General features: G+C 45.5%; 1 pseudogene across 1 annotated transcript; it reads left to right on the forward strand.

Annotated features, from left to right (window-relative positions):
• The first annotated feature begins 357 nt into the window (after nt 1-357).
• LOC309615797 lies at nt 358-25,871 on the forward strand (annotated as a pseudogene). The gene is made up of 10 exons (XR_014249805.1): nt 358-415; nt 483-549; nt 11,458-11,859; nt 12,666-12,800; nt 17,197-17,343; nt 17,736-17,815; nt 18,801-18,855; nt 19,882-19,927; nt 21,551-21,610; nt 24,059-25,871. The product of XR_014249805.1 is annotated as an uncharacterized misc_RNA (transcript).
• The last annotated feature ends 837 nt before the right edge of the window (nt 25,872-26,708 follow it).

A 26,708-nucleotide genomic window follows, 5' to 3' on the forward strand; every position in this document is an offset into this window, starting at 1 on the left:
TACCTATACGGTAGCGGTAAAGGTGCTTGCCCCTCTGAGTTTCTGTGAGGTTCAAACAAGATTGTGTGTGGAGAGGCTCTGGCCCAGCGCCTGGCACACAGTATAGATCTGGGAAAACCTTGCTTTTCCTACAACATCATTTTCATTCTTCAGACTATCTATAGTTTAACACCTGGTGTTGAAAAAGAAGAAAACACTAGTCATCACTGAAAGTGAGCCCGAGACCTTTAAAAATTAGTAACTTGTCAGGAAATTGACTGATCATGTTAAGAAACTGTGTTTTGTTTTTCTGTGAATATTTTTAGGGCGCACTATGGGAACAACAAACTGCCAAGCAAAAGATGAAAGAGATAAAGGATGTTAGAAAAGATGTCAAAGCAAGAAAAGGCCAAGCGTTCCTCGGTTTGCCCCAAAGGCGAGCAGAATGTGATCAAACAGTTTTTCGCATCTATAAAGGAGTCAAGGCGTTTTCATCTGTAAAGGAAAGAACTTGCTGCTGACAGGTGGAATGGATTGAATAATTAGAGTCTAGGATCCTTATCTGCCTGGGTAAGTCTTCCTCCAACCAACGGTGCCCTTGACCTAGTAAGTACAGGAGAGCAGGACTGGGGATCACTAATTCCCCTTTAGAATAACTTAAGAACCCCTGTCCAAAATTAATCTCCCAGACACACAGAGCCTGGAAAACTTCTGCTTGTGGCTGTTAAAGAGTCATTCTTTGGGGTTAATAAGGAACTCACTTAAAACGCAAATACTTTGCAAGGACAAAGAGATCGTGTGGAGCCATCATTCACTCATGATCAGATGGATTTTCTTTGATTAGACGGCTATCTTCCCTACAATGAACGATGATCAGTTGTAGAGAGCGATTAGGGATTGTTATGTATAATCAATGTCCTTTCTGTGCACCTCACTCAGATGGTCCTAAGCTTACACTCACTTCTCCACTGGAGTTGTTTAACCCCATGTGAATCAAGGACTCTACCACCCCTGAGGTGTAGCAGAACTGACCTAAGAAAACAGGGATTGTTCTGGAAAGCCTGGAATTGAGGTAGCAGGGTAGCAAACTGTTGCCATCACCCCCTCAATGTGTAATCATCATCCTCCTTAGAATTGGGCCCCTACCTCTCACGTGTGCCCCTCCAGAGCAAGTCTCAGTAACGCTTTCTTGGAAATAACAGTAACTGTCATTTTATTGAGCACCTACTTTGTACCGGGCACTATGCGCCATATCCATTCTCTCTAATCCTCACATCAACTCCATTTACCAAGGAAGAACCTGAAGCTCAGAGGAGTTAAGTAACTTTTTGGAAGTAGTGGCAGACAGGTTTCAAACGCAATCTGGCTTCTAAAAGCCTGTGTCATTTCTGTTGATAAGTGTTGGAGAAGGAAGGAGAGGGGGAAATGGAGAGTTGATAGTGGGATTTGGGATAAGAACCAGTCATCTAGGGAAAGCCAAGTTTCCTTGCTGAGCCTCTGTACAGGCATCACTTAGGAACTGCAAGATGACCCTTGTCCCTCTCAGCCTTGGGGCAGTGCTGCGTGGCAGTGAGCACGTGGGATCTGGTCCCGCCTCTGTCCCTTTCTAGCTGAGTGATCCTGAGCAAGGGCTGCAGCCTCTATGCCCTCCTCTATAAAGGCAATAACAAGAATACCCACTCCTGGAGTAATAGTAAAGATAGCAAATGAGATCTTCTATGTAGAGCACTCAGCACAATGTCGGATGCCTAATAAGAAAGAAAGAAACATGATTTTTTCTACTCACTTCTATTACCTTAGACTCCCATGTGTATGGAGACTGAGAACAATTTGCTTCGTTTCCAGGGACTTGGTTATAAAAAGACATTGTTCTCTCCCCCTCGACCTCAGCCCTGCTTCCCTTCTCCCTACCTCCTCACCCGCCCACTACACACCCAGCCCTGAGCCCCTCGGGGCACTGTGATCTCTCAGAGCTCCTTAAAATAAACTCTTATTAAAAAGACACTCACGCCAGATCTGAATACTGCACAAAGCAACAACCTGCGTGGAATCTGTCAACCCCATGCTGCGCTCTTCCGTGCTTATTCCTTTTATAGTGATATTGTCAGCCATGGGAGAAACCAAGCTCAGGGCTTCATCTCACATGGAGTTGTGCTGCTATAACTGGGTCCTGTCTGCCTCAGACCTTTTATCACACAAGATATGTACTTGTGTCGTTTCAGAGGGAGACATAACCCTCCTCAGGCTGAAGAGAGCTGCCAAATCCGGGACAAGTTTAGTCTTGCATTTTTATTTAGAAATCGCAGATAGAACTGCTTGGTGTTCATCTGTTCTTTTCCATTCTAGAAAACCAACAGGTATGCTGAAAAGCCACACGGCTCCAGTGATCTGCATCCATGTGTCTGCTGAGGATAACAAAATATTTTCCACGCCCACTGACAACACTATTAAGGTCTTTGCCCTCTTATGTTTTGATGCATTATCCAATGCGGTTTCAGACAGAGAAGGTGTTCCCTTCATGTTTTCATTCCCCTCTCTGTAGCCTTTGGGGCCTCTGGATTAGCAGATACTCAAGTGTTATTTACTTTTGTGGATTTGCTTTGGAAAAGGAGAATAGGTAGGCAGTGGAAGGGCAGCCTCTTAGAGAACTTTCTATACCTGGTGTTTTGTTGGGAGGGGTTAACATTATTGCATTGAGGCCCCTGCTTGCGTTCTGTCCAAATACTCCCTTTGTCTTTGGAGAGTGCGGGTTGGGGGATGGAGAAGGGGATCTGGGGACAGAATGGGGACATAGGGAGGCACAGTCCCTTGCCACTAGAGGTTATCACCTTCTCTTGTAACACACTAGGGCGAGTGGGCCCTTTCTGAAACGTTGTCTATGAAACTTAGAATTTAAACCTTTCTGACCCTGGCAGAGGTAGCGACATTACCACCTTCATTTTGTTTGCCTTCACACCTCTTTTTCTAGCGAGGGTCCTGTCTACCTCTAAAACTCAATCACTCTGTTATCTTTGGAATACACTATTTTTTATACAAAAAAGCAAAAACAAAAAAACCTCACTGATTTATTTCATCCATCATCTCATATGCTTTTCCAGTGAATATGACACGTTTTCATGACTCATCCACCTTCTTTTCTGGACTGTCACAGGGCCAGAGGGTGGAGATTTAGAGCAGCATGAGTCAAAGGAATGCTGGAACCTTGGGAAGGAGATCAGATTCACTGCTTTGTACAGATGCATGAACCAGCTCACTGACCCCTCACATAATAAAGGATTGATAGATGTTAAGGGCTGAATCGTGTCCCCTCAAAATTCCTACGTTGAGGTCTTAACCCCCAGTACCTTAGAATGTGACTGTATTTAGAGATAACGCCTATAAAGAAGTACTGAAGGTTAAATGAGGTCATACTGGTGGGCCCTAATCCAATATGAGTGGTGTCCTTACAAGAAGAGGAAGTCAGGACACTTAGACTGAGAGGCAACCATGCAAGGACACAGCAAGAAGGTGGTTATCTGCAAGCCAAGGAGAGAGGCCTCCGAAGGAACCAAACTTATCCACACCTTGATTTTGGACTTGCTTCACACTATATCTTGCTTCACACTATATCAAAAGGTTAACTCAAAATGGATCATAGACCTAAATGTAAAAAGAGCTACATCTACAAAACTCTTAGAAGAAAACATAGGAGTAAATCTTCATGACTTTGGACTAGGCAATGATTTCTTAGATATGATAGCAAAAGCACAGGAGACTAAAGGGGAAAAAAAAATGAGTTGGACTTTCTCAAAAATAAAAACTTGTGCTTCAAAGGACACTATTAAGAAAGTGATTAGACAACTTACAGAATGGGATAAAATATTTTCAAATCATATTTCTGATGAGGGACTTGCATTTAGCATACAAAACTCAGCAATAAAAGTACAAATAGCTTAATTTTAAAATGGGCAAAGGACTTGGACAGAAGTTTCTTCAAAGAAAATATTCAAATGGCCAATAAACACAGGCCAAGATGCTCAGCATCATTAGTGCCTATGAAAATACAAACTAAAACCACAATGAGATACCACTTCACACCCATCAGAGTGGCTAAAATCAAAAGAGAGACGATAGCATGTGTTGGCAAGGATGTAGAGAAATTGGAGCCCTCATGCGTCGCTGGTGGGAATTTAAAATGATGCAGCCACTTTGGAAAATATCTGGCAGTTCCTCAAATGTTAACCAGAGTTAACATACGACCTAGCAATTCCACACCTAGGTTTACACCCAAGAGAATTGAAAACGTCTGTTCACACAAACACTTGCATATGAATATTCATAGGAGCATTATTCATGATAGCCAAAAAGTAGAAATTAACCAAATGTCCATGAACTGCGGAATGGATGAATGAAATCGGGTACATCCATACAATGAAATATTATTCAGCAAGAAAAAGAAATGAAGCACTATCACATGCTACAACACGGAAAAGCTTGAGAAGCTTCAAGTGTTAAGTGAAAGCCAGTCACAAAAGGCCATGTATTGTATGATTCCATTTATATAAAGTGTCCAGAATAGGCAAATCCATAGAGACAGAAATGAGTTTAGCACTTGCCAGGGGATGGGGTGAGGTGGAAATAGGGAGTGGCTGCTAATGGGCATGGGGTTTCTTTTTGGAGGAATGAAAACTTCTTGAAATTAGATAGTGGTAAAGGTTGCACAACTCTGTGAATATGCTAAAAGCCACTGAACTGTACGCTTAAAAATACAAATTTTGTAGTATGTGGGTTAAATAGCAATAAAGCTGTTATTTTTTTTTTAAAGGAGAGAGGGGAGAGAGAGGGAGAGGGGAGTCAAGGATGGCACCAAGAGTTTAGGCCTGAGCCAAACACCGCAGTGAGGAAGATGGTGGGTGAGAGGAGCATAAGGTCAGAGGCCCAGTTGTGGATGTGCTGGAGAGAGTCATCCTGAGTTGAAGGGAGATGTCAGGGCTGGAGATATAAATGTGGGAATAATCAGCATTTAGATGGAATTTTAAACCATAAAGTGGATGAGATCATAAAGGGCGCAAAAGTGGGCAAAGGAGAGAAAAGCCCCCAAGACAGAGCACAGGGACCCTGTGATGCTCTGGGATTTTACTGTCTGTAGGGTCCAACATGGCTTCTGTGTAGTGAACTTAGAGTCTATCTCATGGCAATGAAGAGGATATTTTATACAAAACTAGGTGTTGAGATCACAGTCAGGGATACAACAGGACCCAAACTCAATTCAGTTCTCCAAGAACATTTGATTAAAATGGTAAGATTTATGGACTTTAGTTTCTGATTTATTTTGAAAATCAAATTTATGTAAAGACATCCACCAAGGCCACAAAGTTGGAGATTTCACTTTTTTTTTTTGAAATTTGCCACCATCAGATAATCATAATTCTGTATGTGAGGACATGTTTTCTATCCTATTTTCTTTTCTTAGTGCCTCTCCATTTTCTCCCAATCTAAACTCATGATTACAAGATTAGCATCTTGCCTGTGATGATTCAGGCATATTGAATCACTTCCCAAAGTGTGTTTAAAATATATTGAAATCCTATCTTGGAAATAGGGTGTGTAATTTATTTCAGAATATATTATTTCTATCAAATAAAAACTAATCAACTAGGAACCAAACAGCATGCCTGATCAAATAGTCTTCGTTCTTTGATTGATTTTTTTAGCCCAAATATTTCATGTCTCTAAATCATGGGGACACACGAAACGTTTCAGGAGTCTGCTGGTTTCTGGCATTCTCTAAAGAAGAGTAAAGTGACAGATTGAGATTTCCATTTTCACTTGTTATTTTCTGTGAATTTAATATTGCACACCACAAAGAGAGCTGTTTTGTGTCAACAGGAATTAGGATGGAAAGAAAGTTATTTCTTGGAAGGAAGATAGCATGCTGTATTAGTTAAGGTAAGGCTTGCCACTGTAACAAATAAACTCCATATTTTCCATAGGTTGAAACAACAGAAGTTTCTTTCTGTCTACTGTAACAATCCTGTGCCAGTGCCCCTGGTGAGGGGCACTTTTTCTCCCTTCAAGAACAGGGCTGTCTCCATATGGGGGTTCCACCTTACTTAGGTTCTCAGATTCCTCTTAATCCAGGTGCAATGGGTATGAGAATAGAGAAGGCATATCTGCCTCTTAAAAAATCCCAGCCATAAATGATACATCACTTTCTCTCACATTCTATTGCCGAGTTCATGACTCTGGGTGAAAGGGAAGCTGGGAAATGCCTTAGTCCAGTAGCCGCTTCCCAGTAACTTTACACTGTAGACAGGGAAGCACAGATTTGGAGGAGGTGGGGCAGAATGCCTTGGAGACAGACAGATTTGAGTTTAAATTCTGAAACTACCACAAACTGGACGACCTCGGGTGAAGTACTCAATCCTTCTGAACTAAGTTACTTAATTCTTTGAGACATTGGTTTACTCTTCTGCAGTATGGGAGAAAGGGTCGTCTTGTAGATTAGTTGTGTTCATAAAAGATAATTTATGAACTGTGCTCACCGCAGAGTAGTTTTACCTGGTAAGATTCTTTTTTTTTTAATTCATTTTTGGCTGCGTTGGGTCTTCGTTGCTGTGCCCGGGCTTTCTCTAGTTACGGCGAGCTGGGGCTACTCTTCGTTGTGGTGCACAGGCTTCTCATTGCGGTGGCTTCTCTTGTTGTGGAGCACGAGCTCTAGGTGCACAGGCTTCAGCAGTTGTGGCACGCGGGCTCAGTAGTTGTGGCGCACGGGCTTAGCTGCTCCTCGGCATATGCGATCTTCCCAGACCAGGGATCCAACCCGTGTCCCCTGCATTGGCAGGCGGATTCTTAACCACTGAGCCACCAAGGAAGTCCCTTACCTGGTAAGATTCTTTTGAGTCAAAGGGACAAAAATCTAACTGAAACAGTTTAAGCTGAAAAGGGAGAATTTGAAGGACTCAGTGCACTATTGCTGGTTTAAAGACAGAGGAGGCAACAGGATGAGGGATGTAGGTGTGTAAGAAGCTGAGAGAGAGAGGCCAACAACCAGCAAACAGGAACACATCCCTCCAAACACAAGCAAGAGGGCTCAAGATGGCAGCACAGGAATATCCTGAACTTATATCCTCCCACAGGCACAAACCTACAACTGCTAATGGAATAATTCCCTCAGAAAGAGATCTGAAAACCGGATGGACAGAGCCTCGCGAGAAAAGGTAAAAGGACAGCATTGAGACGCGTGGGAGAGACAGAGATACGGGCTCACCAGGGAAAACCACGCCCCAGCTGCACCACTGGGAGGGACCCCAAAGAGGTGGAGCTTTTCCCTGAGGAGTGAGGGATTCGAGCTCCACATCAGGCACCCCAGCCCCCAGATCCTGCACAGGAGAGATAAGCCCCCAAATCACCCGGCTTTGAAAACCAATGGAGAATAAACCCAGGGAAACTATAGAACTGCAGGCAACAAATACCCCGCTCTTAAAAGGCTCATGCACGGCCTCACCCAACCTGAAAACCAGCACAGAAACACCAGGTTGAAAAGTGTATGTTTCATAGGTGAAGGGCACCCATTTACTAATCTTCAAGTGTCTGCTGAAGAAGCAGGAGTCATTTGGGATGCTTCCTGGGGATAGAGTCACTGGCAGGAGACATTTACGTGACCTCAGGCTTCCTTGCTAACGCCAGTGCTGGTGGGCACCACTTTGGAATTCTCCATGTGACCCAGTAGCGCCGATGGGCACGTCCCACTGACAGCCCCGCCCACCCTGCGTCCTGGCAGCCTCTCACAGCCAGCTGAATGATACCAGCCTGCCAGCACTCCAAGGCAGCCAGAGGCCCACGACAACAGGAGGGCGCACATAGCCCACGTAGGGGACAGCCCTTAAGCACCCGGCTCTAGTGGCCAGGCAGGATTGCACTTCTGAGCCCCACAGGACAGCTCCTAAATAAGAGCATGCCTTCAGGACTGGGAGAGATAGCTAATTCTTAATACGTATATATATACTTAATACACAGAGAATTAGGCAAAATGAGGAGGCAAAGAAATATGTTCCAATTGAAAGAATGAGACAAAACCTCAGAAAAGATGTTCAGCATCACTAATTATTAGAGAAAGGCAAATCAAAACCACAATGAGATATCACTTCACACCTGTTGAAATGGCTATTATCAAAAGGACAAGAAATAACACATGCTGGAGAAGATGTGGAGAAAAGGGAACCCTTGCACACTGTTGGTGGGACTGTAAATTGGTGCAGCCACTATGGAGAATGGTATAGAGACCCCTCACAAAAACTAAGAATAGAACTACCATATGACACAGCTATTAAACTTCTGGGTATTTATCCAGAAATCATGAAAAAACTAATTCAAAGAGATATATGCACCCCTATGTTCATTGCAGCATTATTTACAATAGCCAAGACATGGAAACAACATAAGTGTCCATTGATGAATGGATAAAGAAGATGCGACACACACAGACACACACACACACACACACACACACACACACACACAAAATGGAATACTACTCTGCCATAAAAAATAACAAAATTCTGCCTTTTTTTTTTTTTTTTTTTTTTATTTATTTATGGCTGTGTTGGGTCTTCGTTTCTGTGCGAGGGCTTTCTCTAGCTGCGGCAAGTGGGGGCCACTCTTCATCGCGGTGCGCGGGCCTCTCACCATCGCGGCCTCTCCCGTTGCAGAGCATTGGCTCCAGATGCGCAGGCTCAGTAATTGTGGCTCACGGGCCTGGTTGCTCCGCGGCATGTGGGATCTTCCCAGACCAGGGCTCGAACCCGTGCCCCCTGCATTGGCAGGCAGATTCTCAACCACTGCGCCACCAGGGAAGCCCAAAATTCTGCCATTTTTGATAACATGGATGGATGAAGAGGGCATTATGCTAAGTGAAATAAGTCAGGTGGAGAAAGACGAATACCATATGATTTCACTCATATGTGGAATCTAAAAAAAACGAAACAAAACAAACAAAATAAAACAAAAGCAAACTCATAGACACAGAGAACAGATTAGTGGTTACCAGAGGGGAAGGAGGTTGGGAGGCGGGTGAAATGCATGAAGGGTCAACTGTATGGTGATGGATGGCAATTAGACTTGGGCTGGTGATCACTCTGTAGTGTACACAGATGTCAAATTGTAATACTATATACCTGAAACTTATATAACAAAAAGGGGGGAGAAATTATTGTTTATTGAAACCAGATCCTAGGACAGATGGACTCATGGGCAGCTGAGCTCACAGATGGCACTGTGGTTCCCATGCTGTATGCCTGCACTTTGCATGTCTGTTCCTTGGTTCACATTGGTCTCATCAACACCTACTGCTGAATGGCTTTCTCCTTCCAAATGGCCAGGACCCGTCCAAGCCCACAGCCTGAACTCATGTCCCAACTCTACTCTTACTAGCAGCTCCAGCCAGAAGAACCTAAAGGAAGGACGCAGACTGACCAGGCTCAGATCCTTTGTCCAGTGCTTACAGCCAGAGAAGCCGTTCTCTTAACAGAAGACAGGAGGGTGCTGGAGAGACACTAGCTACATCCGGGGTGCTTAATTATTGTAGCTGTTTTTATTTGGGGGACATCACTATGAAGAGCCTCTCCCTACATTTTCCTTTCACTGACTTTGTCAGGGTCCCTCTATAGCACCCCAGCTGAGATCACTCTTCCCAGGCTCCAGAATTCCCTCTGCCCTCCCCTCATCAAAACCCTCTTTCTCTCAGTAATGTTAGCTCATGCACTGAGAAGAAATTAACATGTAAATGGATTCCCATTGTGGTACAAGTGACTGATAAGAAGGATGTGTGTTACCTTTCTACCCAGAAAGAAGAGAATCTTCAAACAAATCAATTCTCCAGATTGGGGCCAGGGGGTGGGGATGCCCCTTGAACAAGCAGCCTTCAGGGTCACTCTTTCCATGGGATTATTTTACTTTGATCACTACTGTCACCCCCATGCTGACCTCCTAGGATACATTGCTCCCGCTTCTATGCCATGATCTAAAATCACAGATTAAAAGGTAGGCTGGAACTCTCAAAATGAGTGTGTTAACTCCTGGGGAGAACTAAAGGAAAATCAACAGTATAAATACAAGAATTAAGAGTCTGACTCAAGGGGTAAAGTCTTCAAATCTCACAATAGCTGATTTGCTTCCTCGAGTCTCAAAGGAAGAAGGAAGAAGCCCCATCCAAGCACACCCCACCCAGTTCAATCTACATTTTCCTGTGTGCTCTGGAGGCAGATGGGCCAGAGGTTGACTCCTAGGTTAGTTACTTACTAGCTCTGTAAACTTGGCTGAGTCACTTAACCTCACTGTAATTCGGAGGATAATGTCTCCCTCCCAAAGTTGATTTAAGAGCCCATCAGTTTGCTAGGGCTGCTGTAACAAAGTATCACAGAATGTGTGGCTTAAACAACAGAAATGTGTCGTCTCCCAGTTCTGGAGGCTGGAAGTCTGAAATCAAGGTATCGGCAGGGTTGGTTCCTTCTGAGTGCTGTGAGGGAGAATCTGTTCCATGCCTCTCACCTAACGTCTGGTGATTTGCTACAACCTTTGGCCTTCCTTGGCTTGTAGAAGCATCACCCTAATCTCTGCCTTCATCTTCACATGCTGTTCTCCCTGTGTACGTGTCTGTCTCCAAATTTCCCTTTCTTATAAGGAAACCGGTTATATTAGATTAGGGGCCACCTATATGAGTCATCTTAACTAATTACATTTGCAATAACCTTATTTCCAAATAAGGCCACATTCTAAAGTACTGGGGGTTATTCAACATACACATTTTGGGAGGACAAAATTCAACCCATAACAAAGAGTAAAATATACAGCCTTTAACACAACGCCGGGCACATGTTCACTCACTAACCGAGGCTGCCTTTGTGATGATCATGATCTTCCCAATTTTACACTTGACCCACCCCCTTCTCCCCAGGGATGCAGCCATCCCTTGCAGCTCTCATCAGATCACAGTATCTTACGATCCCACAAGAACCATGGCATGGCTTGTGTGCCAATTAAAATAAATGATTAACGATAATATTATTATTCTAACCATATTTATACCATTTTCTAGCACTCTATCTTTTATTAAATTTTCAGATTCCTTAAATCAATTTTATAAGGTAAGTACTATTATTTTTCTTCCCATTTTACAGACGAAGAAACTGAGGGAAAGCGAGTGTAGTAATTCGCCCAAGGCCACACAAGCCATTAGGCAGTAGAGCTGGGATTCCAACCCAGGCAGGGGGCTTATGCTCTCAACCAATAGCCGCCCCGAGGTTTGTAGCCCGTGTCCTCCAGTGGCGGGCTTTGAGGACCTGTAGTAAGAAATGGGAGCATAGCTGGGGGACAGCAGTAGCTCGGAGCCCCAGGTCAGACCCATGCTGTGAGCCCCCACTGTGGAAGCTGGGTCCATGGGAAGAGAAGCCATCTCCTCCTGGGGGAGTAAAGCACAGTTCTGGGGTGGCTTGGCCGCAGAGTCCCTGGCACTCGGGAAGCTTTGGCCTGGCAGAGGGGCTCAGGAACTTGGTGCCCACTTCGTGCTTCCTTTACAAACAACAGAGGAGAAGAAACCCCTTTTACGACTTTTCATTTGGATGAGGCGGGAGCGGGGCAGTGTTTAAACCTCCCTCAAGCCCAACCAGACCCCCAACAGGTGACGGCTTTGGAAACCCAGCAAAGCAGGCTCTTCAAGAGCTCCCATCTCTTCTCCTCACTTCCTCCTCAGATCTGGGATCTGGAGACCAAGAGCTGCTTGTTTACCGCCTCCTCCAAAGCCAGCGGTACTCGGGGCCAGCCCGGGGCCTGCCTCTATCTCCCCGGCCCCAGAGCCCTGTGTGTGGCGACGGACACCGTCGCCCTCCTGCACCTGAGGCTGAGGTAGGCCCCGAGCGCTCAGCTCTCCAGAAGGTCCTGCAGAGCCCAGGGCAGCTGTAGTCGACCTTCTACTTAATGTGTGAGCCCTCTGTGTGAGCCCTGGGCTGTACGCCCCACATCCTGTCTCACAGTGTCTATTTGGCGAGCTCTCTTTAACATTCCCACTAATTGCTCTGACACCGCCTCCCTATATTATCCAAAAGTCTGGAGTCTACCCCTCGAGCCCCCTTCCACCCGCCAGCCCTCCCCCGGTAGGAAACTGTCCTAGAAGCCCCGGGGTCTGCCTATTCAGTCCGGAGGCGTCAGCCTACTTGCAGTCCCACGGCTGCAGGGGTGCTCGCCTCCAAGACCCCATCCCCCAAGCAGGGCAGCCGCCCAGGGACACCCAGGGGCGCGGCCAGGCCATCACCACAGCCAGGCCCGGAGGCAGGCTCTTCACTCAAGATGCCAAAGCAGCCAGCTGAAAGACGGGAACGTCAGTCAATCAAACTGCTCTCTGTTCTACATGATATCACTGTGCAGAACAAACAGCCTGTTGGATTGACTTTCTTTCTTTCTTTTTTTTTTTTTTTTTTGGACCCAAGTGTCTGAAATTCCACCTCATGGCAAAAGCAGCCTCATTCCTAGCGCCAGCGCTTAGGTGCCAGATACTGTCTGCCGGTCCCCGCTCTGTCACTCGGGAGCTTGTGGTCTTGACCAAGTGAGCCGACCCTTCTCCACCTCCTGCTGTTTCCTCATCTGTGAAGTGGGCAGACTGTGGTCCCCTAAGTTCTAATCACCCTCACGCCAAGTCCCGTTCTTCCTTGAAGAGGATTCGCCCACACCAAGAATCTTCTGGCACTACGTCTGAGGTTTCAGAGCCCCCAGATGTCTATTAGTGGCTCTGGCTTATGGCTGACCGTCGCAGGGCACTACAGAGAGCGAAGGCTGGCCACCAACATTCGGTTAGTCAGTGTCTACTACATGCCAGCCTCCTCCGGACATTTTACATCCTTTCTCACACTTCCTCCTCACAAAATTTCTATAAAGGATTCCATTTTACAGATGAGGAAATGAGTTTGAAGGGTTTGGGTGGCTTCACTCCAAGGGCTGTCGGTTCTGTGTGCTGACCTCCCAGACATGGCTCAGGGGGCAAAGTCCAAGGGCACAGGTGGGTCCTTTGCACCTGGGTACCCGTAGGAGGCATGCTGCAGGGCCCCCCGGGGCCTGGCCTGGCCTTGTCCCTGCTGTGAGGGAGAAGCACTGCCATTCAGAATGGGATGATATGGTTTGTGTTGGTTTGGGGGAAGATGGACATTAATAGGGAAGAAGGTCCACTCGGCAATATCACGAAATCACACTCCTCCTACCCCAACAAGGAGACGTGGTATCAGTTTTCACGGTTAGTGGCTACTCTTCATTGCACGTGCATTATGTTATGTGAGGTTCTGTGCTCAGGACATTACATCAGCCCTCCCTATCCATGGGTTCTGCATCAACACATTCAACCAACCATGGATGGAAAAAAAATTTTTTTTAATTCCAGAAGTTTCCAAAAAGCTGAAGTTGAATTTGCCACATACCGGCAACTGTATACATAGCATTTAAATTGTATTGGATATTATAAGTAATCTGGAGATGTATATGAAAGGATGTGCATAGATTATATGCAAATACTATGCCATTTTATATAAGGGACTTGAGCATCTGTGGATTTTGGTATTCTAGGGGGTCCTCAAACCAATCCCCTATAGATATGTAGGTACCGCTGTATATATGTTTTCTCATCTAATCCTCAAAACAATGCTTTAAAGTAGATACCATTATCCCCATTTAACAGATAAGAAATTTACAGTTTTGAGCAGCTAAGTGACTTGCCCAAGGTCGCAGACCCATCATTTGAACTCAAGACTATCCTCTTAACCATTCTTTAATAAAGCAATCGATGCCTCATCCTGGGTATGCGTGTCACATACTCAGTTCCGGTTTTCATTCTCTCTCTCCCCCCCCCCCGCCCCTCTCTCTCTCTCTCTGTTTTTCACGAGCAAGATCTCCCCTCGAGCCTCACCCGGTGGTTTCCCACAAGGAGCCCGTGGTGTGCTGCCAGTACAACCCCCTCTTCAGTGGGGATGATCGGGGACATCACAGCCCAGACACGTCCTCTTCATGTGCCCGCTCACTTGAGCTGCACTCCCAGTGACACTCGACTGTCTTTGCATCTGTTCTTGTCTAGCTTCTGCTCCAGAGATCAGTGGTTAAATACCAAAAGAAGTAGATCAAAAATTTTTTGTGATGACTCAGTCTCAATTCATCTCAAAGAAGGCGGGTTCCTGCATAGTTTGGGTTCAAACTTGCAAAGAAGCATTTATCCTCCAAATTTATCAGAGTCACCTCCGAGTCCAAGGAAGCCAACATCTTCACCTTCTCAGCGTCCTGCACCTTCCTGCCCCTGGCTCTGTGCAACCTTTTCTCATCTCCACCCCAGAATTTCCTGCTTCCTCCTCTTTTCCTACGCACACCTGAGCAATCCTTCAAGGTCCAACTCAAGTCCTATCTCTGCCAGGAAACACTTGCCTTCACTGCCCTGACTCATGCAGGCACCTCCCCCTTCCTGATCACCCACAGTTAGTGCTTCCCCTGGCTGCTGGAGTGTGTTCTCTCCTGCCCTGCTCTGTTTCACCTGTGTGAGCCTCGCCTCTAAACAATTTCTGCAGGCACTTGAGAGCAGGGATCAGAGCATCTATGTTTCCCTCTTCTTTCCTCCTTGATCTCTCAAAACCGTTCTTATTCTTTAAGGCACAACTCAGATACCAGCTCCTCTAAGAAGCCATCCTAGATCCCCTCCCACACCCAGGCAGAATGAATGGCTCCGTTAGCATCTGGGCTCCTAATTCCATGGTAACACAGTCTGTCTCCCTCAATAGCATTATTTTGATATGCACGTCTCCCCCAGTGGTGGGTGGTAGGTAGGTGTTGAATTGAGATATAAACACCCTCACAGCTATTACTGTATTAGGCACATGCTGGTAATAAACTCTCCAATACTTACTGAGTTAAATTATTGATTTGAGTGTTCGCTCACCTTGCAAATCTGTCGCTGTGTGAAATCTTTGGATCATTGTCATGCCCACCGTCACAATTCATGACATCTAAACCACATTACACTTGATATTTGTGGAGGAGAGAATATAGCCCAAGATCTTGATGAAGCCTGAATTTATGAATACCACTATACCACACTGTGTTCATTCAGTTGCATAAGCAGAGTGCTAGGGACCACCAACTTCGCCTCTGAAAATCCTTGTAAACTGTACAATGAAAATTAATAAATGCTCAATTAAATGTTTACAGCACATCACTTATGAACTGCAACTTAGCACACACATAGTTATATGTAATACCAAAGTTTATAAGAATAACAATTTTTTATCAACTGAGCTTAAAACTATATTCTTTAAATTATTTTAAAATTTACTAGCAAAATTCTATTATATTTAATTGGGGACATGGTTGCATTTTAATATATTTAAATGGATGGGATCTCCAAAAGGAAGAACAACATGGGGCAGTGAAATTCTTTTTTTTTTTTTTTAATATTTATTTATTTATTTGGCTGCACCGGGTTTTAGTTGCGGCATGCAGGATCTAGATCCCTGACCAGGGATAGAACCCAGGCCCCCTGCTTTGGGAGCACGGAGTCTTAACCACTGGACCACCAGGGAAGTCCCTGGGACAGTGAAATTCTTAAAGGAGCCCTGCTATGGCATGAAATTCCCTCCACAAAATGCAAGTGAGGTAGGTATACCTGAAAAGTATACATAGCACCTTTAGACTTTTCTTGATTCTGTAAATAGAACCCTAAAGTCATTTTCAGAGAGGTTTCCCTTGCTCACTTCAGTCTTCAATCTTTTCACTTCCGTTACCAGCAGTAGCAGGTGGCTTTCTTGGGGAAATAAAAAAACAAACAAACTGTGTTTTATCACACAGCAGCAAGGCAGGTCCTCCCTTGGGTGTTGATCCTACCCAGCTCATGCTGTCTGCTCATTCGTCCACGCCATCAGGTACTTAAATCAATTCTGGATCTCAACCATATCACAAATCACTGCATGTTGTGGAACTTTGGGATATTTGCAAAGATTGAAACCACTAAAGTAAAGTAAAGATTAAAACCACTAAAGTAACACTAAGGGTTTATTGAAATATTCAGAAGAACAGATGAATGCCCCTGAGCTGTACATACCCCTGGGAACCCTGGCCTTATAGAAGGACAGAAGAAAGGAAGCAAAGTGTACCCTACTGATCTCAGCAACTTGCAATCAACAACAGTGCTGTCTGGTTTTTGGCTTGGAGACCCAGAAGTTTCTCTAATATCAATGGGGCAGCCTTTTTACAAAGTGGTAGGCTAGAAGGACCGTTCAATAGTCCTGAGAAAGAGTGCTGTCCTCAAGTGTTTCTCCTCTGACACTGTCACTGCTTCTGGGTGCAGGATCCAGAAAGCCTGCCCCAGAGGAGGTCCTTCCTGGGGGGGTGGGGGGCACTTACCCCAACCAGTCATGACAGATGCTACTCACCTCCCTTTAAAGATGATTCTCATTCAAAAGCTGCTCAAAGGTTGGAGCTAAAAGAAAGTAACTACAAGACTGGAACGAGTTGGACTGAGTGAAGTCTTAAAGCTGAGGGTTTAAATATCCTCCCCAGAAAATGGGTCATCTACCCATTCAGCTTTGCTTTAATGGTCAATAAATTTTGCTGCTCAAAATTCAATCCACACCTATCTTCTCTGAGTCTAGGTGGCCAGGAGATATTCATCCAATATTTCTAAATTTTCTCATCTTCTCAGAGAGTGCTGTAGACTGAATTGTGTTCCCCCCAAATTCATGTGTTGAAGTCCTAACACCCAGTACCTCAGAATGTGTCTGTGTTTGGAGATGGAGCCTTTAAAGAGGTCATCAACTTGAAATAAAGCTGTTAGGGTGGGCCCTAATCCAGTCTGACTGGTCTTCTTATAACCAGAGGAAATGTAGACACATAAAGAGATGCTGGGTTGCACAGGCACAGAGGAAAGAGCTTGTGAGGACACGGTGAGAAGGCGGCCATCCGCAAGCCAAGGAGAGACGCCTCAGAAGAGACCAAACCCTGCTGGCAACTTGATCATGGACTTCCAGCCTCCAGAACTGGGAGAAAATAAATGTCTGTTGTTTGAGCTCCCCAGTCTATGGTATTTTCTTATGGCAGCCCTAGCTAATGAATACACTCAGGTAACCAACTTGTATTGAAAGTACGGAAACTTTTGGGGTAAACTTTCATCTTTCATATCTATGACCCTAGACCTCTAAATGCAAATTCTCTTTAATTTGATAGCCAGTGTCTCCAGGCTACTTTTTCCAACTTCCTGATACAGGTGGTGAAAGTATGGGACTTTGAAACAGGAATACTGTTGTCTGATTTTATTGAGGCTCATGGCAATGCTGGAATACGTTGTCTGACCTTTGGCTCCAGTGGAAGAGGGTATGTGCCTTCTCCAGAATCTTTTTTTTTTTTAATTTTATTTATTTATTTATTTATTTTTGGCTGCATTGGGTCTTCGTTGCTGTGCGCAGGCTTTCTCTAGTTGTGGTGAGCGAGGGCTTCTCATTGTGGTGGCCTCTCTTGTTGCGGAGCATGGGCTCTAGGTGCGCGGGCTTCAGTAGTTGTGGTGCGCAGGCTCAGTAGTTGTGGCACATGGGCTTAGTTGCTCCGCGGCATGTGGGATCTTCCCCAATCAGGGCTCGAACCCGTGTCCCCTGCATTGGTAGCGGATTCTTAACCACTGTGCCACCATGGAAGTCCCTCCAGAATCTTTTACTGTTAGGCAGGGTGACCCCTGACATGCAGTCCTGACGGGGGTCTCTGTTTCCTAGGCTAGTTACTGGGGGCAGAGATGGCTGTCTGAAAATATGGAGCTACAACAACGGACATTGTCTTCACACCTTGAAACATGGTGAGTCACCTCCTACCAAGGGTCCCCATAAAATAATGATGCAAGATTAGGCATTTGTAGTAAATGTAGAAGAAATCAAATGAGATAAAATCTAAGATGCATGTAAAAATCCTACATCCTTTTTCTCTGGCATTTCATTGCCAGTGACTCTAAACTTCTATGTAGGAAGGACATACATTACATACATGTTTGTTCTCCCATCTATAGCCCATGCATTTGTTCCCTCACTGCCTGGTGTAGGCCTCATTTCTTAAAAGAGTTTAGCTTTTTAAAACATTTTAAAAATCACATAAGTCAAACATCACAAAGTCTAGATGAACTAAAAGCTACTCTCTTTTGTGTGTCATTGTGATTTTTTTCAAGGCTGCTTATTCCATTTGTTCATGTGCTGTGTCCGTTCTTGGTAAAATTTCCGCAGTTCTGGCCTGTGAAACTAGGGGGAAGATCAGAGGCAAACGTTCTTCAATTCTCAGTACAAATGAAGTCCAAGTAAATAAGATAAAAATTACTCAGAGTAGGGACTTCCCTGGTGGTCCAGTGGTTAAGACTTCGTGCTTCCACTGCAGGGGGCACGGGTTGGATCCCTGGTCTGGTAACTAAGATCCCTCATGCCTCATGGCTCTGCCAAAAAAAAAAAAAAGTACGCAGAGTAATGAGTGTGTGATTCCTAGTTCTGCCTTTGACCTCATGCATTCATCTGCTCATTCACTCAGCCAGTAAGTGCCAGGCACGTGCAGGGTCCTGTCAGGAAGAAGGTGAGCCTCTTCCCATAGCTGAGCGAGGGCTGAATCAGCCTTTTAGGGCAGTGAGAGTGGCATCAGCTGTGTTTTGGTGGCTTGAAAGACACCTAACTGTGGTTTGAAAACTAAAAAGTAAGTGCTGAAGTTTCCCCAGTCATCAGTTGGGTTAAGTCAATATATGTAAACTGACTCAAGAACTAATAAAGAAAAATGCTTACTCTAAGTTGATAATATTATCTTTCTAGATGAAAAGCAAAGTGAAGTCTGTGATTATACCTACTTGGAGGTAAGCCAAAATAAGTGAGTTCTATTCAGCTTGAATAGAAGAGGGTCATCTTGGATATTTAGTGGGACATATATTTTGATACAAACTTTGTCCTGGGCTTCCCTGGTGGCGCAGTGGTTGAGAATCTGCCTGCCAACGCAGGGGACACGGGTTCGAGCCCTGGTCTGGGAGGATCCCACATGCCGCGGAGCAACTGGGTCCGTGAGCCACAACTGCTGAGCCTGCGCGTCTGGAGCCTGTGCTCCGCAACAAGAGAGGCCGCGATAGTGAGAGGCCCGCGCACCGCGATGAAGAGTGGCCCCCGCTTGCCGCAACTAGAGAGAGCCCTCGCACAGAAACGAAGACCCAACACAGCCATAAATAAATTAATTAATTAAATTAAAAAAAACTTTGTCCTGGAGGAGAACACCAAGATAGTAAAGGGAATTTTCTGTAAGCAAATGTATCAAAGAATTCCCCAAACTGCGGTTGCTCCCTGATGGTAATTTAGGCAACTAGACTCTTCCAGAATATTGGAAACATTTCTCCGCACATTTTGATAACGGTTTAGAGGTAGAGATAGGAAACAGTGTATCTCTCCACCAAATGCTTTATTAAGGAATAAATCACAAGCTAGGGTAGTTAAAATCAGCAGCCGTAAGTCAAAGAATAAAAACCCAATAAATTCTCTCCTGAACATTAAAATGTTAAAAACAATCCTTGATCAATTTCTGTTTGTGCCCTTGCCTCCACGGTTCAGCCATGCTCTCAGGATCAAATAATCCTCCGGAAGGCAAGCTGCTCGTGGAACAGACCATGAAGACAAACCAGGGTATCCTGCTTCTGTTCCCTAATCCTTTAAGAACCAGTTAAAAAACTGACCCTAGTTTATCAAATCACATTTTATCTTGCTCTTCATAAAAAACAGAAGCGGTGATTTTCTTGCTCTCTTCATTTATCACATGGACACAGCAAAATGAGGCCACAGTACTGATTCTGTGCAAAAATTAAACAGATGATAAGCTTAAGTATCAAAATGTAATAGTCTGTTATTGTTCTAAGTGTATCATAGCTGTTGGATGGGATAGAAGAATAAATGTGTACTTTGTAAGTGAAGTGTACAAAATTATGATGTTTCAAAACCCTGCTTCAGACTTCTCCCCACCCCCATGCCCTGTTGATTCTTTTCTCTCTAAAAACAGATTTTGGAGAAAGTCTTTATACCTCTATCTGGTATAAGCTAAGCAGTGATACGGACAAAATAGTTTCCTCCTTCCCTCTCTCCCCCTTTCCCCCCCATCTTTCTTTCCTCCCTCCCTTTAAAAAACATTTTTAGTTTTTCTGTTTCAGTTTTTTAAATTATTTTCTATGGGAAGAAGTGTAATGACTCTGTACCCAATTCCAACATGTGGAGGTTTTTCCCACACCAACAAGCAATTCTCCGACACCAGCTGGTACCCTACAATTCCGCTCAATTCTGACTCTATCTACCTGGAGAGAGCATCAGAATCCACAGGGTCAGGGTTCAGTCCTACAAGACACAAGACTCCTGCCACACCATTTGCAAGTCCTGTCCAACTGGCTATAGATCAGAGGTTCCAACACCGCCCTCCTTGGGTTATATTAATTTTCTAGAGCATCTCACGGAACTTAGAGAAATATTTCACTTACTGGATTATCAGTTTATTATAAAAGGATATAACTCGGGAATAGCCAGATGGAAGAGATGCAGAGGGCAAGGTATGGGGAAAGGGTGAAGCGCTTGCATGGTCTCATCACTCAGGAAATTGCAAGGGTTTAGGTACTCTGAGCCAGAATGTGGACAAAGACCAAATAGATATTTCTTATAAATCACGATCTCACAAAGTACAGGGTATGAAAGCTATCAGGGGCAGAGAGGGCCTCTTTGGGGATCTGCAGGCTGGCCATGTTCCCTCCTCCCCAGGATACAGGGGCTTCCAGCTGGGTCTCGAATATTCTCACCCCTAATTGAAGATTAACCAGATTGTCAACTGTCCAGCCCTTTAATTTTTTTTTCCTTCTTCCTCCCACCTTGTCTTTATGCCGTAGTCCCTCTCTAAATGGGAAGAGGAGGTGAAATGCCATCCATAAGCATCTCTGTGGGAAAAAAATCTTTTTTTATGGCTTAGAGATGGGAAAAGGGATTAAGAGACAGGGGAAGATGAAAATGCTGACTAAAACTACGTTTTAAATCTACCTGTGGCATTGTATGTCCCCTGCTGGCTCTGCTGGATGGTCCTGGATCTCCAAAGTCTTTAAACATTGTAAGTTCTTTATTCATTTGAAAGTATGCTGTATGTCAGAGCCTAAGCCTAGCATCCTCAGATGATTTGAGACATGACTGCCTGAGAGGTCTTGGTGTTGAATTTGTCCTTTGGTATTACAGGTTCCCGGGCTGATGGCTTTTGTTTTAGCTCATGCATCAGCTATGGGTCTTATTACAGAGGCGAAACTATGCAGACCATCAGAGAAGAGCTTGTCAGTTGGCATATGATTTGCTGAAATGCAATCACCCAAACGTCAGGAGTGGATTGCTTTTTATTCCCACTGGCACTAGGGGAATTTGCTTTGACATTTCAAAGATCTACATCACTGATGGGGTGAAGGGTAGGGCTGTAAAATGTGCCAACATCTCTCTCTGAAATTGTGAGTGTGTTGGCAGCTCATTTTACTGCTTGTACAACATCTCCTGTTTGGCTTTGGATACAGGACACACCATGTGACTTTCATCACTTCCGGAAGCCATAGCCACATTGGCAGGATGACTTGGTGAGCCCTGGTCCACTGTCCGACTCTCCACCCAAACAGTGACAGTTGGTGGGGATGTCCTTCACTCCTGGGGCTCACCCCTGGTCTCCCGGGCCTGCCTAGGGTGGTCACAGCATCTCAAGAGCCTCTGCTGTGGTGGGATTCATGATTGGGGTCCAGGTGGAGCCAGGAGCGCTGAGCTCCAGGCAGCTGCTCCTGCTCCAGGAAGAGTGATGGCCTCTGTTCAGGTTGGGGCAGGAGGCCCAGGAGCAAATCCACACAGCTCTCCTTGAGTTCAGCCTGGAGTCCTGGAGTGCAGGAATGGCAGCCCAGGATGTGATGCGTGTGACTTTCTTCAAAGAAGCGTCCACTTCCTGCTTCTGCTTGGCACGCAAACCCATATGCATTCACTCTGCCGTCCTTGGGTGGCCAGGGAACCTAAGAGATGACATTCCTGCTGCCCTGTGGCTTGTTAGGGGCCCATAACCAGGGGACTTCTTAGGATTCTTATTAGCCCCCAACTTTCTACAGCTTCCCAGGGTTGAATGATCTCCCTCAAAACTGTCTGGATGTCAAGCCATTAAGACAAGCAGTAAGAAAGGAAGGTCACTGTGCACAACCATTCCCCACCACCCAACCGTACCTTATGCCTCTGTAAATATTCCAAAAGCCACAAGTCACTAGAATACAAACTCAATGAAGACAGACCTTGCCTGTTTTCTCCATTGTATTCCCAGGATGTAGCTCAGGGCCTGGTTTATAGTAGCTGCCCAACTAATATGCTGCCATTCAACCAACATGTGTCAAATGTGGGCCTAGCCTGTGCTGTTCACTGAACATACAGTGACAAGCCCAGTGGTCATCACATGATCCCTGCCTTCATGGAGTTTGCAGATGAGTGATTGTTGAGTGAAAGAACAGAGTTTGCAGAAAATGTCCCCAGGAAAGCCATGGCCATTGCAAGGGCAGAAGTCATGCAAGAGTCAGTGAAGTGTTAGTTCATTCAAATGTTTTTTCATTCACTTATCAATTCTTTCAACCCCCTATTTATCAAGCACTGACATAGTGCCATCCTTAGTGGGTAGGCACAGAAAATACAAACATGAATAAAATGTGATTCCCGGCCCAGAATCTCACAGACTGGCAAGGAGATAAACTAAGGAAGTAATCATCATACGATGTGACAGATGATATAATAATGTATTCATTAATGTAATAATGTTTTAATAATAATATAAAATGCTGGACAAACCCAGAGATGGGAACTACTAACTTTTGCTCTAACATCGTACAGGATATTAAAAGATTACTAGGATTTTTCTGGGAGGCCAAGGTAGGGAAAGGCCGTCTAGATGAGGGGAAAGGAGGAGAGCGTGAATCAAGTCTGGAAGCCTGAGAAGCATGTTGTTCGGAAAGACTATGAATATTTTGAGGGGCTGGAGCACCAGGTACAGGAGGGAAATGAGGTTGGAAAGCTAAATCAGAGCCTGAAAGCCGGGCCAAGGCATGTAAACTTCATTCCGCAGGCAGTGGGACCAGGGAAGGAGAAGCCCAGACACAAGCGCTCACAAATTTCAGAAGGAGGCAAGATTTGGAGACAGAAGATTGTGGGGAGGAGAGGGCCACTGATCTGCTCTTTTCCAACTGTCCTACCCACCGCCTTCCCAGCTGCTTTCAAGCAGAAGCGGCTTCTTAGGTGATCACGGATAGGTCCACAAGGGCCTCTCTGTGGGAAGTCCCTGAGGGCAAGGGAGAAAGAAGATCTTTACAACCCTGGGAGAAGCCAATTCTTTTCACAAGGAAACTGTACCCTGGTGAGAAAGTTGAAAGGATAATGGCCAGGGACTCTTTGAACTCTGCAGCTCTGGTCTCAAAACCAAAAACATTTTCATTTCGTTTCTTATCTTTCTTAAGGATCCATATACCTAAATCCTCCTTTCAAGGAGAATAGGCAATTCCAGTTCCTAACAGCACTTCAAAGCCACAGTGTGGAGCAGATGGGAGCCCTGGAGGAATTGAGTTGAGGGACTCCACACCCCGGAATTTAGACCTGGGGCTCTTGGGAGGCCAGACCCCCTTGGCCAGTGCTTGGGTTCCATTGTCACATTCCCATCAAGATTTCAGCCCCAAAGAGGGCTCCTTGTGAATAACCTCCTTGCCAGCATTATGGGGAGGTAAGGAAGCTGCTAGGAGTAACACCTCCCTGGGGAAGGTGACAAAACTGACCCAAGGAGACGCAGCACCTCTCTGGCTGACCTGCAAGCAGACTCCTACCTGGAGGGATGTCCCTGTCCCCCTGGGCTGGGCCGGGCCAGCAGGTTCCGCAAGAGTCCTTAATGGGGGCAGCCACAGGAGGGGCCCCTCTGTCTCCTCTGTCTCAGGCATCCAATGAAGGGAAGTGAGCTGTGGGTGACTGGGGACTGGATTTCTTACTCTGTCCCTCTCTGTCTCTCTCTCTCTCTTTCCCAGAAGCACGGGCAAAAGGAGGACATCCTCTGTGTGGCTCAATGCCCGCCTCTTCTCCTTGCCACCTCCAGCTACGACGGGGAGATTATCATTTGGAATGTCATCTCAGGGCACATGCACTGCAAGCTGAATACCCCCAGCCCCTCTGATGGGGCAGAAGATAGAGAACGTAGGGTCAGGGCGGCCTCCACAGCCACTCTGCCCAGGCCCGCAGGCTCCGACTCCTGGCATGTTGTCTAAAGGAACCTCAGCTCTGGACTGCTTCCCGGTTATAAGGGATTGGCCTAGTTTCAGGCTTAACTTGTCAGATGGAGATTCCCAGAGCTGGGGGGGAGCTTGAGAGTTCAACTAGCTCAGTCCACATCTCCGGGCACCCGTCCATCAAAGCCCATCTCACATTCACCTGAAACTAACACAACATTGTAAATCAACTATACGCCAATACACTATGGAGAACAATATGGAGGTTCCTTAAAAAACTAAAAATAGAACTACCATATGACCCAGCAATCCCACTACTGGGCATATACCCTGAGAAAACCATAATTCAAAAAGAGTATGTACCACAATGTTCATTGCAACACTATTTACGATAGCCAGGACGTGGAAGCAACCTAAGTGTCCATCGACAGATGAATGGATAAAGAAGATGTGGCACATATACACAATGGAATATTACTCAGCCATAAAAAGAAACAAAATTGAATTATTTGTAGTGAGGTGGATGGACCTAGAGTCTGTCATACAGAGTGAAGTAAGTCAGAAAGAGAAAAACAAATACCATATGCTAACACATATATATGGAATCTAAAAAAAAAAAAAGGTTCTGAAGAACCTAGGGACAGGACAGGAATAAAGACACAGATGTAGAGAATGGACTTGAGGATACGGGGAGGGGAAAGGGTAAGCTTGGACGAAGTGAGAGAGTGGCATGGACATATATACACTACCAAATATAAAATAGATAGCTAGTGGGAAGCAGCCACATAGCACAGGGAGATCAGCTCAGTGCTTTGTGACCACCTAGAAGGGTGGGATAGGGAGGGTGGGAGGGAGGCTCTAGAGGGAGGGGATATGGGGATATATGTATACATATAGCTGATTCACTCTGTTGTACAGCAGAAACTAACACAACATTGCAAAGCAATTATACTCCAATAAAGATATAAAAAAAATCATACTCCAATAAAAATTTTAAAAATAAAAATAAAGAAATAAAATGCTGGGGAAAAAAAGCCCATCTCACAGGCCAGCCCACCACCTCCAGGACCACTTTTCTCATCCACTGCCCCCCTAGAAGACTCTCTCCCCTGCTGAGCCCCTTGGGCTTTGTTGGTACAGCTCTTCCAGCACTGATTTTACTCCTCTACCTTCAAGACCATCCTCCCCGTGCTTCTTTCACCCAGCTAGCAAGCTGGCTCCCCCGCCTGGCTCAGACATCATCTCCTGATGGTCACTCATCTGTGTGGCCTCAGGCTTTATGCCACCCTCACCATCAGCCCCCTCTGGTGGCCTCAGGCTCCCAGGTCCTCACATTGCCCATGGCCGCCTCGCCTCCACTGAGGCCTGTCCTTATTAACTTGTATACTGTATTGCAAAACTTTACCCCACCGTCCCACTGCACTCTTCCCAATTCTTCTGCCCTGGTTCCAGTTCTTCATGGCCCTCTCTCTCTGCTGGTGTGACCATGGGTCCATTCATCCCCTTATTCATTCAAAGAATATTAACGAGTTCCTGCTGTGTGCCAGGCCCAGTGCTAGGTCTTGGGGCTGGTAATCACATCCCTCTCCCTGCAAGTCCTGAGCCATGTGGAAAATACACAGGAGAGGGTCCACTTATCTGTCAGTTTCATTGCTGGTGGTGCTGGATTGGAAAACCGGCGGGGACCCACAGCCAAATGGGCTTCCTACCGCTGCTTTCCCCACGTGCAGAGTCAAGCCTCATCCTTCCCAAGCGGCTATCAGCAGACACTCATCTGCCGACAGCCAGAGGACCCACTCCTCGTACCCATGGGGCCCCAACAGAGGACACACAGAGCGCTGGGCATTTTTGCATAAAACCGGGGAGTTCCTGCCTCTCCTGAAGCCCAACAGCCAGCCCTTAGTGAGCCATGAGCCCCAGACGACAATCCCTGCTTTAGGCATTTGATGACTTAGTAGCCAAGGAAAAGCTCCCATGACTCATTGGATCAGAAAATATCTTTGAGCCGCTCCCAAGGGCATAACCCCATGGGAGATGCATAGAGAGAGACGTGAGGCCTGGTGCTGCCCCCAAGGGGCTCAGGGTCTAAATCCAGAGACAAGACGTTCCTGCCCAACAGGTAAAATAAGGATAAAGCAGTGCAGCCAGCCTCGCTGTGCTTGAAAGACGCTCTGGAGGGCAGTGGTTAGAAGCTGAAACCTCTGGACACCACGAGATTAAAAAGAAATTCTTACCTGTACATTTATTATCCAGTCTATTCCTATCCCCTTTACTGCATATAAAAAAGACTCTTCTGTGAAGCTCTTTCTGAATGTGCCTAAGAGCTTTAAAAATCTTTGGGGAAAAAGTGGTGGCATTTCCTTCTAAAGGTTTATTTTCATTGCATTAAAGTGAAAATTAAGTCACTGGCCAAGAATGCAATGTTGACCTTTCAGCCAGCAGTTCTAATTTA

This window comes from Balaenoptera borealis, assembly GCF_965194805.1.
Source record: "Balaenoptera borealis genome assembly, chromosome: 18".
NCBI classification, from domain to species: domain Eukaryota; kingdom Metazoa; phylum Chordata; class Mammalia; order Artiodactyla; family Balaenopteridae; genus Balaenoptera; species Balaenoptera borealis.